This window comes from Schistocerca gregaria, chromosome 4, assembly GCF_023897955.1.
Source record: "Schistocerca gregaria isolate iqSchGreg1 chromosome 4, iqSchGreg1.2, whole genome shotgun sequence".
NCBI classification, from domain to species: domain Eukaryota; kingdom Metazoa; phylum Arthropoda; class Insecta; order Orthoptera; family Acrididae; genus Schistocerca; species Schistocerca gregaria.
The window spans coordinates 397,644,023-397,657,533 of NC_064923.1; the positions used below are offsets into that span (position 1 = coordinate 397,644,023).

Genomic DNA, 13,511 nt, shown 5'->3' on the forward strand with positions numbered 1-13,511 from the left:
CGGCAAACAACAGTGGTCAATATGTAGTAATATCTAAGATGGAGTCTAAGGTAGGTAAGATATCACCTATAAGAAATGTGCAGAAACAGAACATGGCTTCTGTGCAAATACATGTTTCCCTAACATTGAATAAAAAAAATAAATAAATAAACTGTATTTGTGCGGTAGTGATTGCCACAGACGTGGAATTTCTACACTGTTGGCAGAAAAATGTAATTTAAAGGAATTGGGTTTGTCAAACCAGGAGCGCCGTTTCATGAGATAGCAGAACAAACAAATTCTGCTCAGATATCCAACTTAAATAAAAATGATTTTGTCGTAATTTTATGTGGCTCAAACGCTGTTTATCGCAATGAAACGTACAAGTTAATAAAAAAACTGAAGAACTGTTTAAACAAATTAATACACACCACTATTCACGTTGTAAACATACCATCTCGTTATGACTTGCGTATCTGGTCGTGTGTAGACCGTGGAATTTGTGCTGCTAACAAACAAATCTCTGAAATATGTTCTGACTTTCAGAATGTAGAAGTTAAATGACATACCGTACATGTCTTAGGTCGAAGGTTTTTCACAACTCAATTTAAATAAATTAGGGAAAGAACTTTTAGCAGAAAAACTATTTACCAGTACCTATGTCATGAGGACACATACGGCAAGCTTAAAAATCGGCAGAAAAACACGAATTATGTATTGGTTTAAACCAAAAACTACAGTTTTGTTAGCAGAAGCAGATCGCTCTCACAAACTTGAATAAATTTTATGTACTGATGTAGCAGGAGAAACCATCCCACCATCAATAGTCAGCCCAGTAGCAGAAACCAATCAACCAACAACTGCCAGTATGACAGCAACAGCCACTCGACTCCCAGCAGGAGAAACCATCCCACCATTAACAGCCAGCCCAGCAGCAGAACTCAATCCACGACCAACAGCCATTACGACAGCAACAACCACTCGATTACCAAATAGACAAATCAAACAACCATTGCACTTAAAGGATTTTTTATCGCCAGTGAGTCTAGGGCAAACACAAAGGTAAGAACGTTTTTATTCACGATTGTACTGGTTCCCAAACATTTCCAACAAAAACTCTAAGTAAGGAAAAAGAGAATAGAAAGTGTAAAAATCTCACAAGGAAAGCTCTTCTTGAAACCTTAGGCCAAAAAACAGAACTTTTTTAATCCACTTGAACATAAACAGCATGGCTACAACCCATCAACATTATACTCTCAGAATGTAAAAATATTAAAATTCTTTGTTTAAACGAGCATTGGCTTACAAAAGATACTATCATAATTTTAAATAAGTTTTTGTAGAACAAATAGTACTCATGGGGGTTCATGCATACTTGTAAATTACTCTGTAGAGTAAAAAGTAAAAGACCATTTCAGTTTTCTAAATGACTAAGGACTATTTGTAAGCTGCTCAACTGAATTAGAAACATAAAATATTATTACTGTTTCTATATATAGAATCCAAGGTGTAGAGATAACAAAACTATTTTTACCAAAATTAAAAAATCAATTACAGAAAGTCACCAATGAGAAAAAGTATTAATGGACTGAGATCCGCCTCGATTGCGAAAAAACACCTAGTGTTTACCTAGGTTTCGGTGTAGATAACTACACCTTCTTCAGAACAATAAACTCAAAAGTGTCTATAAAGACCTTTGTCAATAATTAAAAGCTCAGCATAGCTATGTATTTATAAAAGAAAAAGATGACACATAAAAGTACATGTGAACAAAGTCAAAAGAATAACTTAACTTAATGGTGTACACTCCACCTCACATTAGCATGTGTTCGATGTGTTCGATGGGCCGTGTCCCGTCGCAAACGGGACACGGCCCATCGAACACATGCTGATGTGAGGTGAAGTGTACACCATTAAGTTAAGTTATTCTTTTGACTTTGTTCACATGTACTTTTATGTGTCATCTTTTTCTTTTATAAATACATAGCTATGCTGAGCTTTTAATTATTGACAAAGGTCTTTATAGACACTTTTGAGTTTATTGTTCTGAAGAAGGTGTAGTTATCTACACCGAAACCTAGGTAAACACTAGGTGTTTTTTTGCAATCGAGGCGGATCTCAGTCCATTAATATATTAACAAACGATTGCTGACGCGCTGCAATGTTGAAGGTTCTTAAATGAGAAAAAGATTTCAATATAAATTTATTAAATCCAACAAATGACTCAATAAAGTTTTTGTAATTAATCAAAAAATTTGGTTTCAAGGTAAACTTCCTGGAAATCACAAGAGAAAACGAATATACAGGAAGGTGTTTTGATAACATTTTAATAAATTATAAATTTGTTGATGCAAAGAAGTAAAGTGTGGAATTAGGGCTCTCAGACCACTCAGCTGTTCATTGAAATAGCACATGCAAACAAACCAAGCACTAAAAATACTTATGGCAAAAGACATTTTACTACTGAAAATTAGAAGAGGTGGAGTGGCAAGTTGATATTGATACCATCTCGTTATGACTTGTGTATCTCTTTGTGTGTAAACAGTGACATTTGTGCTGCTAACAAACAAATCTCTAGATAAAACAAATTTCTAGAAAGTTTCTTTCATGTATTTAATGAAATATTTCCACTTAGAGTATTCCACACAAAGGTGTCAAATAAGCTAAATTGGATCACTGCTGGAATAAAAATATCCAGTTGGAAGAAAAGACAACTGCACAAGGAGTTGAAATACAACGAATACCCTGTTTTCATAAATGTGAAACGGTTCAAAAATGGTTCAAATGGCTCTCAGCACTATGGGACTTAACATCTGAGGTCATTAGTCTCCTAGACATAGAACTACGTAAACCTAACTAACCTAAGGACAACACACACATCCATGCCTGAGGCAAAATTCGAACCTGCGATCATAGCAGCTGCGCGGTTCAGCACTGATGCGCCTAGAACCGCTCTGCCGCAACGACTGGCTGTCAAACTGTATAAAGGCTTATTCAAATGGGCAGCAAAGGCTGCAAAAGAAATAGCAGATAGTAAATACACCTTGGCTCATGAAAACAAATGAAACTAAGTCTGGTCTGTCATAAAATCTGAACTGGGGATGGGAACTAACAGCAAAGTTATCTCCAAAATTAAGGTGGGAAAAAAAACTATAACAAATCGTGCTCTGATTTCAGAATCTTTTAACAATTTTTTGTAAATGTATCAAAATCAGTTGCAGATGTCGATGATTATACCAAAAAAGCACAATTAGGTTAGAAGGCGGAAGAATGCTTTAACAAATTTTAAAAGAATTCAGCCAAAGACGTAGAGAACACTATATCACAGCTCAAAAACAAAAATTCCGCAAGGTGGGATATCATACCTACTAAAGTAGCTTAACCAGCTGCCAGGATAATAGATCAGGCCCTTTGCTCAGTAATCAATAAATTACTCGAAAAAGGCCACTATCCAGACGCCCAGAGGCATGCACAGGTAAAACCTTTGTTCAAAAAAGGCTCAAGAGAAGATATGATGAACTACTGCTCAATCTCTATTCTCCCAATTTTCTCAAAAATATCTGAGAAAAGTAGTAGTAATGCAAATCTACAAATTTAAAGAGAAATAAGACTACTATCAGATAATCAGTATGGCTTTCAGAAAGGCAAATACACAATAGACGCCATAAATGAGTTTGCTCTGCCTTAGATAAGTCTAGCAAAGTTGCAGGATTGTTCTGTGTCTGCTGCTACGGTCGCAGGTTCGAATCCTGCCTCGGGCATGGATGTGTGTGATGTCCTTAGGTTAGTTAGGTTTAAGTAGTTCTAAGTTCTAGGGGACTAATGACCACAGCAGTTGAGTCCCATAGTGCTCAGAGCCATTTTTTTTCTGTGTCTGCACAAAAGCATTTGATTATGTAAACCATCAATTGCTAATGTAGAAAATGGAACAATATGGGATCGGAGGTCGTGTTGTAGATCGAATCAGATCATACCTCACAAAAAGAAAACAAAGAATAGTTGTATCATCAAGCAAGGGAAATTTCTTCTCTGAATGGATGATTATTTGACAAGGCGTTCCACGAGGCTCAATTCTGGGTCCAATTTTATTCTCATTTTACATTAATAACTTGCCCCTAAACATAAACTGATACTCAGTTTTATTGGCTGATGATATGTCTGTCCTCATTGAAAGCAATCACTTAGGACAAATTCCCTCAACTGTCACAAATTTACTAGACAGTTTAGAAAACTGGTTCCAACTAAAGAGGTTAAAATGGAATATTCGATAAACACATTTACTACAGTTTAAAAGACAAATACACAATAGACGCCATAAATGAGTTTGCTCTGCCTTAGATAAGTCTAGCAAAGTTGGAGGATTGTTCTGTGACTGCACAAAAGCATTTGATTGTGTAAACCATCAATTGCTAATGTAGAAAATGGAACAATATGGGATCGGAGGTCGTGTTGTAGATCGATTCAGATCATACCTCACAAAAAGAAAACAAAGAATAGTTGTATCATCAAGCAAGGGAAATTTTTTAGGGAATTGACTAGTTTGAACCTGGGACCTGTTGCTGGTAAGGAGACGCCAGACCACACATGACATTTAGAATTCAGAAGAGTTCAGTGAGACTAGCAATGATATAACCAAATACTAAATGATCTCAGCGTCAGCTCCACTGCACTCCATGTAAAAGAATCTTACTACTAACTAAATTTAGTGGAAGGGGTTCAAGGCTTTCCTATTTTTAGTTAGCTGGTAAAAATAACGTCGAAAAAGCAGTTAAGTTTACCATTGGAAATTTTATTCTACTCACAAAACATCATTTATAAATTGCACTATTGATAAAAGGAAATGTTTTAATACAGGATGGTAAAAACCAACTGCGTTCAACAAAAATGTGAACGAATATTCCCTGAATGGGTTTCCAAGTTCTACAATCGATCGAAGGATGACCTATGCCATATCACATCTACAATCTAGGTTTAATTTAAGTTTCACAAAAGAGAAAACTATCAAAATGGTCTACAGTGACCCTCAATTATCTTTAATTACTTATTTAACTTGTCGTAAATTACAGTGGCTGATGTGGCTTCTCAATAACTACATAAAAGAAAAATCATCGCGTTTCAGATCTTTTCTTCAAGTGGCAAATGTGAACACCATGAGCTTTAATTAACGATCGACACTAGTATTAAGCAAAAAGGGGGTGTAACAGATGAGACTTCTGCAGTTCTGAGTGAAGCCTTATGCGCTCAAAAATGCGGCATCGCGTGCGTTCATTACCTAGTCGGTGTTTAGGCAGCGTCAGGGCGACAGCGGCCGCCGCACCAGCCATCCATCTCTCCGTCTCGGAACCAACTCTCCTCTTACTTCTCCTTACTACAATTTACCGAAGTTAGTTTAAAAAAACTATCTGGCTATATTTTCATCTGACCAATTAGGGTCTCAATGTTAAGCTTAAGCTCCGCCTACAAAAATTCTGTCTATCCAATGAGAAACGTTATACTTTTCGTGGTGGGGCAATGTTTTTAAAGTTCGCAACGTAACAGAGACGCTAAAAAGTCTCACGCTAAAACCTGCAGCTGGTGTGGTCCTTTTAGCGTTATCGTAAGATCTATACTGTTCTTCTGGAGAGCTTTATCTTTTAACATGGGCTGGAGGATTGTCCTAATGTAACAGACACACGAAAAAGTCTCACGCTAAAACTTGCGGGTGGTAGTGGCCCTTTTTGTGTTATCGTAAGATCTATACTGTTTTTCTGGAGGGCTCTAGCTTTTAACATGGGCTGGGGGGTGGTCCTTGACGTAACAGAGATGCGAAACAGTCTCACACTAAAACGTGCGGGTGGTAGTCGTACAGGTAGTCTGGCCCGTCCGTCCCTTATCGTAGGGCCTTCTAGCTTAACACGGTTCTGCTCTCGGCTTCTGTCCTCGTTTCTCCCCTCGGAACTGCGTCTGCCTCACGGTGGGAAGGTACGCCATGCATTTAGGCATTCTTGTGTTATTCTGTGGTTAATTTAATGTCACGATTTATTCTGAGCTATGTGACATACTACTGGATTTGCTTATCATGTCAGGGTTTTCATGGACAGTGTTGGATTTGCCTGACACCTTACAACCGCCCAATCTCTATTCTCCCAATTTTCTCAAAAATATCTGAAAAAGTAGTAGTAATGCAAATCTACAAATTTATAGAGAAATAAGACTACTATCAGATAATCAGTATGGCTTTCAGAAAGGCAAATACACAATAGACGCCATAAATGAGTTTGCTCTGCCTTAGATAAGTCTAGCAAAGTTGCAGGATTGTTCTGTGACTGCACAAAAGCATTTGATTGTGTAAACCATCAATTGCTAATGTAGAAAATGGAACAATATGGGATCGGAGGTCGTGTTGTAGATCGATTCAGATCATACCTCACAAAAAGAAAACAAAGAATAGTTGTATCATCAAGCAAGGGAAATTTCGTCTCTGAATGGATGATTATTTGTCAAGGCATTCCACGAGGCTCAATTCTGGGTCCAATTTTATTCTCATTTTACATTAATAACTTGCCCCTAAACATAAACTGACACTCAGTTTTATTGGCTGATGATATGTCTGTCCTCATTGAAAGCAATCACTCAGGACAAATTCCCTCAACTGTCACAAATTTACTAGACAGTTTAGAAAACTGGTTCCAACTAAAGAGGTTAAAATGGAATATTCGATAAACACATTTACTACAGTTTCAAACTAAAAACTCTAAGATAAATGAAATTCATATTACCTGCAGAAACCAGGAACTTACAGAATCAGATTGTGTTAAATTTTTAGGAATACATTTGGATCAAAATTTATGCTGGTATTCATACACAGAATACTTAGCAAATAAGCTAAACAACCTGAACTTTACTAAGAAGATTTAGCCATATTGAACTAAAATGTAGATACAAAAAATAATTTATCACAGCTATTTTGAAGCTGTTATAAGGCATTATCTTTTGGGGTAATACAAGCAAAATAATTAGAATATTAAAATTACAAAAATCAATTGTTAGAAATATTTGTAACACAAGAACAAAAGAATCATGTTGCCCACTGTTAAGAAATCTAAAAATATTAAGCGCCCCCTGTTTGTACGTCTATGAACTGATTATTTTTGTATACAGTAACCCTACGTTATTCACAGACAACAATTTTAACCATCAATACAGCACTATGAGTAAGACAAACTTCATGCTTCCTACTCACAGGTTAAAGTCATATGCACAACCCCCAAGTATATGGGCATGAAAATCTACAACATGCTAAGAAGTTAACAAATAGACAACATGGAGCTAAGGCAACTGAAACCAAAGCTGCACAAGTTATTAGTGGAGAAATGTGAAAACTATGTAGAAGAATTTATGTATGATGATGTGGAAGTCTGAGCAAATTAAGCTTAGCAATTTTCTGTCAAATAAATGATTGCAAAAATATGTTCACAAGGTAAACGCTGTTGTTATATATTACTTCGTAATATATGTAAACTGGAGTGTAGATGTATTGTTTTTATATTACTGTACATACAAATTGTAATTGTAATATAAATTTAATGTTGACGAGTTCCCAGTACAGCAGACCTGTGATTTGAATTTGCATGTTACGCAATAATAAAAATTCTGATTCTGGTTCTGTCTGAAATGAAAGTTTTGGCAGCTGAACGTAGCATGAGTTCTGATGGAGTTAAAGCTTGTTGCATGGAATCGCTACGTAAGATAAAAATAAGAAAGGTGTTTCGATTCGTGACTGGATCAAGAATAGACGTCAGCTCGTTTGCTCAGCATCCTGGCGGAAATAATTTGAAATGGAAGACCCAAGCTGTCCTTTTAATTATCTTAGAATATCACCAGAACTGTTAACGTTTCTTCTAAATAGAGTTAATCATGCGATAAGGAATAAAGATACTGTACTGCATGAAGCACTGTCGCCAGAATTGAAATTACATGTCACATTGCATGCATTACAATCGAGAACACTCGGCATACTATAAGATACTGTTTTAGTTGGTGATGACGCTTTTTCGTTAACACGAAAAGTTATTAATTATTATTAACATTAACAACAGTAAATATTCGAAGCAGGCCGCATTTAAGAAGGGAATGGCTTGCAAACTACTCTCTTGAAGATGAAAATGTTTCAAAATTCAATCGTATGCGAATGGGGAGCACTGCTGCGATATTTTAAATAGAAGAATATTGAATAAAGAATGTAGCTTCTTGATTTGCGTAGTCTTCTCTCCTGTTAACAATATTCCTTAAAAAAAGAGTGGACCAACTCGAACTATGGGATTTTAGTCTTGTAGACAAGAGCATTTCTACAGACAGAATTACATTTGCTTGTATTTTTCCTAATTCAGTTGTGTATGAGTTACTAATTTAATAAATTTTGCCCTGCAGCTCAGTTGCTGCCAAACTATCTATGTTGTGATCGCACCTGAGGTCTCAGGAGCAGCCATAGTCGCTTATTTTTGTAATCAGCGTCACTAAAATCCCACAAACACCTATGCAAAGCATTATATATATATATATATATATATATATATATATATATATATATATATATATATATATATATATATAACTCACATCCTTTCGTCTTTCCCTCTCGTTTCCTCTTTCCTGCGGAAGCAATCATTGGTTGCGAAAGCTTGAATTTTGTGTTTATATATATCGAAGCGTTGCGCAAACGTGCGGCGCGCATGCGCAGTGGCCGGTAGCGCAGTTACCTGCAACGTAGTATCGTCACAGTCGGTATCGTCACGAAAATTATGCTTTAGATGAAGTTTCTAATAATGGAGATGATAATTAAGATTTTGGATGTCCTTACATCCTTACATTAAGAAAAGATTGATCAGTGAGCAGGGAATTGTTGGTTCATACAGGTAGCCCAAATAGTGGTATATCTGGACAATTTAGATACAAAATCCAATATAGTAAGAATTTTGTAGAAATGTCCATAGCATGTGTAAAGATAATTGGAGGTACTGGTAAGCCAAGTAAGTATGTAAAATGTCAAGCCTGTTAACTTTTAGTATAGAGGACGACACATATGAACATGGATGCATAATGATAACTAGTCTAGGAGAACATATTCACTATGTCTGTAGATTTTTAAGATTTTCGTATTTTGTTTGACATGAATGTAGTATGTAAGATTATACAGTTTTAAAGTTCTGTCTTATCTATTGACTGAGGGAGATGATGAAAAATCAGGGGGATAGGAGAAAGCAGAGATATTATGGCAAGGGTAGAAGTCTGAAGTAGGGGAATTTGTGTTGGTGAAAGGCAAAGAGAAATATAGAGTGTTGATAGACATGATCCATAAGTATCCGATTTTTGTTTGTTTGTTTGTTTTTCCATTATCAGGAATTTAATTGGTAAGAAAATGTAATTTCTAAAGTTCTATTTTATACATTGACCGAGTTTAAATCTACCTGTAGATTCATAAGGCTGTATAACTCTTTTTTTGTTTGTCTGGAATTTAGTATGTAAGATGTTTTGATTTTTAAAGTTTAGTTTTATCTATTGACTGGTTTAAAGTGTATGATACAGTGTGTAATTATGTTCTGCAATAGATTTGTGCTGTAGAACTATACATATAGGTGCCAAGAGACTAAATGAGTAGACCTTTTTGCAGTTATGAAATGGGACAATATTCATAACTTGTACTGCTAAGGTCAGGTATAGTATCTGAGCATATCTGTGTATATTACTTTATTAGTCCATTCTTTTCATTGTATTTAAACTTGTTTATTAATGTTTCTTATGGGAACACCTTTTAATTTCACCTGACATAAATCCCATACAAATGACCATGTAAAATGTATATCCACAGCATATCTTGTGTAATGTGAAGGTGTTATTGAACAACAGATTTAGTACACAAAACTTTGTTTCAGGATTTGAAGTGAAAGTTATACAGGAAGTTACTTATACGTTGGAGAGTGTGATGATAACTCTGAGGGGGAAGCTGAAAGATATGGGTAGATCCATTCCCCACTCTGCTGTATGGTTGTACCCTGTTGGACCAGTCATCTTGCAAGAGATTGTGGGTGCTGTGTAACGTACTCTATCATCTGTTGACTGGAATGTGTGTTGCGTCTGATATTTGTGAATTGTTAACCAAGACTTCTGATGACAGTTTTATTCAGCATAAATGAATTTTTTATTTTGGTAATTGACTTCCCAATTATTATGTAACTTTAAATCAGAGTGTATTTTTTTGTCATTTGTAAATGAACCTTCCAGGTCTTTGTGTATGTAGATTAGTGTGGAAGACATGTATTAGAGTAGACGATGTAATAAGATGTATATATGTCTGCTTTCATGCTCTGATTTTGCTTGTCAAGCTACTGGTTCAAAGCTAATTTATGACTATGTTTACCTGAATTTATCCTGAACATTGCAATATTGTACTGACTGGATCTTGAGTTGTGGACAGACTCATACTTAGCTCTGTTTTGGGTATCCCTGGTCATCGCAGCTCTCTTTCTCTCTCTCTCTCTCTCTCTCTCTCTCTCTCTCTCTCTCTCTCTCTCTCTCTCTCTCTCTCTCTCTCTCTCTCCCCCCCCCCCCTCTGTGTGTGTGTGGTGTGTGTGTGTGTGTGTGTGTGTGTGTGTGTGTGTGTGTGTGTACTCAAGGAGAGCGTGCAACCATTGACTGCAGCTAGATGCTTCTCACAAATAATCTTTGCACATTATTGAACTTACTGATACGATTATCAGTTTTATTCATATTGCTGTGACGAAACGTTTTCTACTGGTTTGTGCCTGGTGTGGTTTAGATTCATGAGTTGATCCCCACATTGTAACTTAGGCCCTAATATTTTTTCGTTATTTTGATCTTTCATGAGTCAACATATCCGTAAATACTATGGTTTATATGGATGATTGATACCTACTCATGGTCGAGTATATTCTTCTGGTCTCCGGCCAGTGTTACGAGTTCTTTTGAGTTGGCTCACTTGTTGAACACATTGGCTCTGAAATTTTTTCTCTTCTCTTTTGGTTTTGAAGGTTTGATTATATAGATCTTAGCTTAAAATTTATAAATTCTACTAATTTACATTGCCTCTGTAATTATTTCTGTAGTTTAATGGTGTAATGTTGTAGTTTTGACACTGTATTATTTGTCTTGTGACAATACGTGTGACAGATCTGAAAATCTGAATGCCATATCCTGATATATGTGTAGATTATAATTTTTATAGTAGGCATTTTTAATATGTTCTCTATAATACAGTATGTATAACATACTTCTATACTTCTGTCAACCATCCTGGGCATTATTTTGTACTCCGTTTGGCATACCGTATAGTCAAGTACAAAATATTGTAAACACCTAATTTCAAAATTTTGTGAGTGGTATATTATAATGAGTCACCCTCCTCTAACATAACTGTACTTTTTTTTTAATAGAGATAACTGATGCTATGTATACTATCAATTGTCGCATAGGTGAAAATTATCTCAGCTGTTTCACTAAAAGAATTCATGCCATTTTGTGTGTGATGTATTATATTTCAGGCTAAAAATATAAAAAAGAAATTAATGTATTACAATCCATATGCACTAACAATTAAAATTACTCTTCCTTAAAGAATAACTGAAATTACAAAATTTCTGGCATACTTGAAATTCATATTATTAATTGCACAAATTAATGTGAATTATTAAATTTATTTCTGTATTAATTTACAAAATAATGACATATTTTAGCGATGATTCATCTTTTGTTTTGTAAACTCTGTTTCTTTGCAAACTCTTTGGAAATTGTGAGTATGGCAGAATGTAAGTAGTGGTGGGGCATGCCTCTGATGGAAACGCAAATATTTTGATAAAATAAAAAGATATTTGTAGCAACAGTCGAATGTTCATCAGTTATTTAGTGCAACTGCTCTTGTGCACTAGCCTGCTTCCTGCAGGCCAGGTGAAGTTCAAGCAACATTGACTGGTGTGCCTGCAGAGCTGGAGCAATGAACTGCATAACAGGGCTATGTTGCAGGAGACCCCCAGGAACATGCCACATCTTCCCCTTCCACTCCCCCCCCCCCTCCCCGTGCCACAAAAAAGACTGAGGAGAGGCAGAGGCAGGAGTTGGAGTTGAATGCAGTATTTATGCTCAAACCATTAGCACAAAGCCCGGCAGGGGTGGAGGCATCAACAGGATGGGCACATCTGGTGATAGAAGCAACATATCAACCAGGTACACAGCAAGACACTCAGAATCCTGTGTATATGGAACAACAGATAGTGAAATGGTGGAGTCAGAGGCAGGGAACCGTGATGGGGGAGGAGCTGGTTGATATGTTTGCAGCATTGGGAGCTGTTGAGGAGTATGATGAGAGGCATAGCTTGGTCCAGGAGATAGGAAATGGTGGCCTGCAGCCACCTGATTTCGTTGCACACGAAATTCATAGTCCAGAATGGGCTCCATGAGAAAAACGATGTCAGTGGGAAGAATGGGAAAAGGTGGGATGGTCTGTGGGAGAGGAACCCTCCATTGGAGTGGACAGTATGATGAGGGAAAAGGATGACTTCGCTTCCCTCCTGGGGACCTGGTCTAGGCTATGAATTTTGCCCTCGGCCAGACCATCTGGCTGCTGGTCACTATTTCCCATATCCTGATCTGAGCTATGCTTCTCATTACACTCATTGATAGCTCCCAATGCCACAAGCATATCAATCAATTCTGCCACCATCCTGGTTTCCTGCCTCTGACAGACTTCGCCATTCCATACTCTGTTTCAGATACATAGGACTCTGAGTGCCTTACTGCACACCCGGCTGATGTGTTGCTTCCACCATCCAGTGTGCCCAGCCTGTTGACACCTGCATCTAACATAATGATGGATGTAGACCCACCAGAATCTGCTGGTCAGCTCTGTGGTGATGCTTCCGGCAGTGACATGGCACTTCTGGCAGTGATGCTGCCCTCAGCTTTGACTCCTACGTCCACCTCTCTTTGTTCTTTTCAGGGAAGGGGGGAAGATATGCTGTGTATCCAGGGTCTTCTGCAACGCCACAAACCTGAAATGTAGCATTGCTATGCGGGTCATTGCTCCAGATCCGCAGGTGCACCAGCCAAAGTCAGCCAAACTTTGGTTATCCTGCAGAAAGCAGTCTAATTCTGAGGGCGTGCACAATATCAGTAGAGACCATCACATCTATGGACCTTTTGGTGCATCCATTCAGCCATTTTCCTCAGCCAATCTGAGCCCACATTGCTAGACCAATAGCATCGTCAAATGAGTGGTGCTGGTGCAGTTTGGACATTTGAGACTTAAAAGTCCACACAAAATGCTCGGTGATGCCATTGGAGGCAGGGTGGAAAGGCATGGCGTGGATTAATGCAAAGCCATTAGTATCACAAATGGGGTAAATTCAGAGGAAGTGAACCGAGGTCCATTATAACTGGTTCAGGGAGGCCGTCAAGGGTGAAAATTTGGGCAAGGGCCCAAATGGTATTGGAAGAGGAAGTGGAAGATGTTTGGGCCACGAACAGAAAACTGGACCCAGCAT

At 37.3% G+C, this 13,511-nt stretch overlaps 1 long non-coding RNA gene across 2 annotated transcripts; it reads left to right on the forward strand.

Annotated features, from left to right (window-relative positions):
* Positions 1–8,687: 8,687 nt before the first annotated feature.
* Positions 8,688–11,854, forward strand: LOC126266842 (uncharacterized). 2 transcript variants are annotated; one of them, XR_007548934.1, is made up of 2 exons: positions 8,688–8,987; positions 9,891–11,854. It is a non-coding gene; the product is annotated as an uncharacterized LOC126266842 (long non-coding RNA). The 2 variants fall into 2 exon arrangements; XR_007548935.1 differs by lacking the exon at positions 8,688–8,987 and adding an exon at positions 9,249–9,368.
* Positions 11,855–13,511: the final 1,657 nt, after the last annotated feature.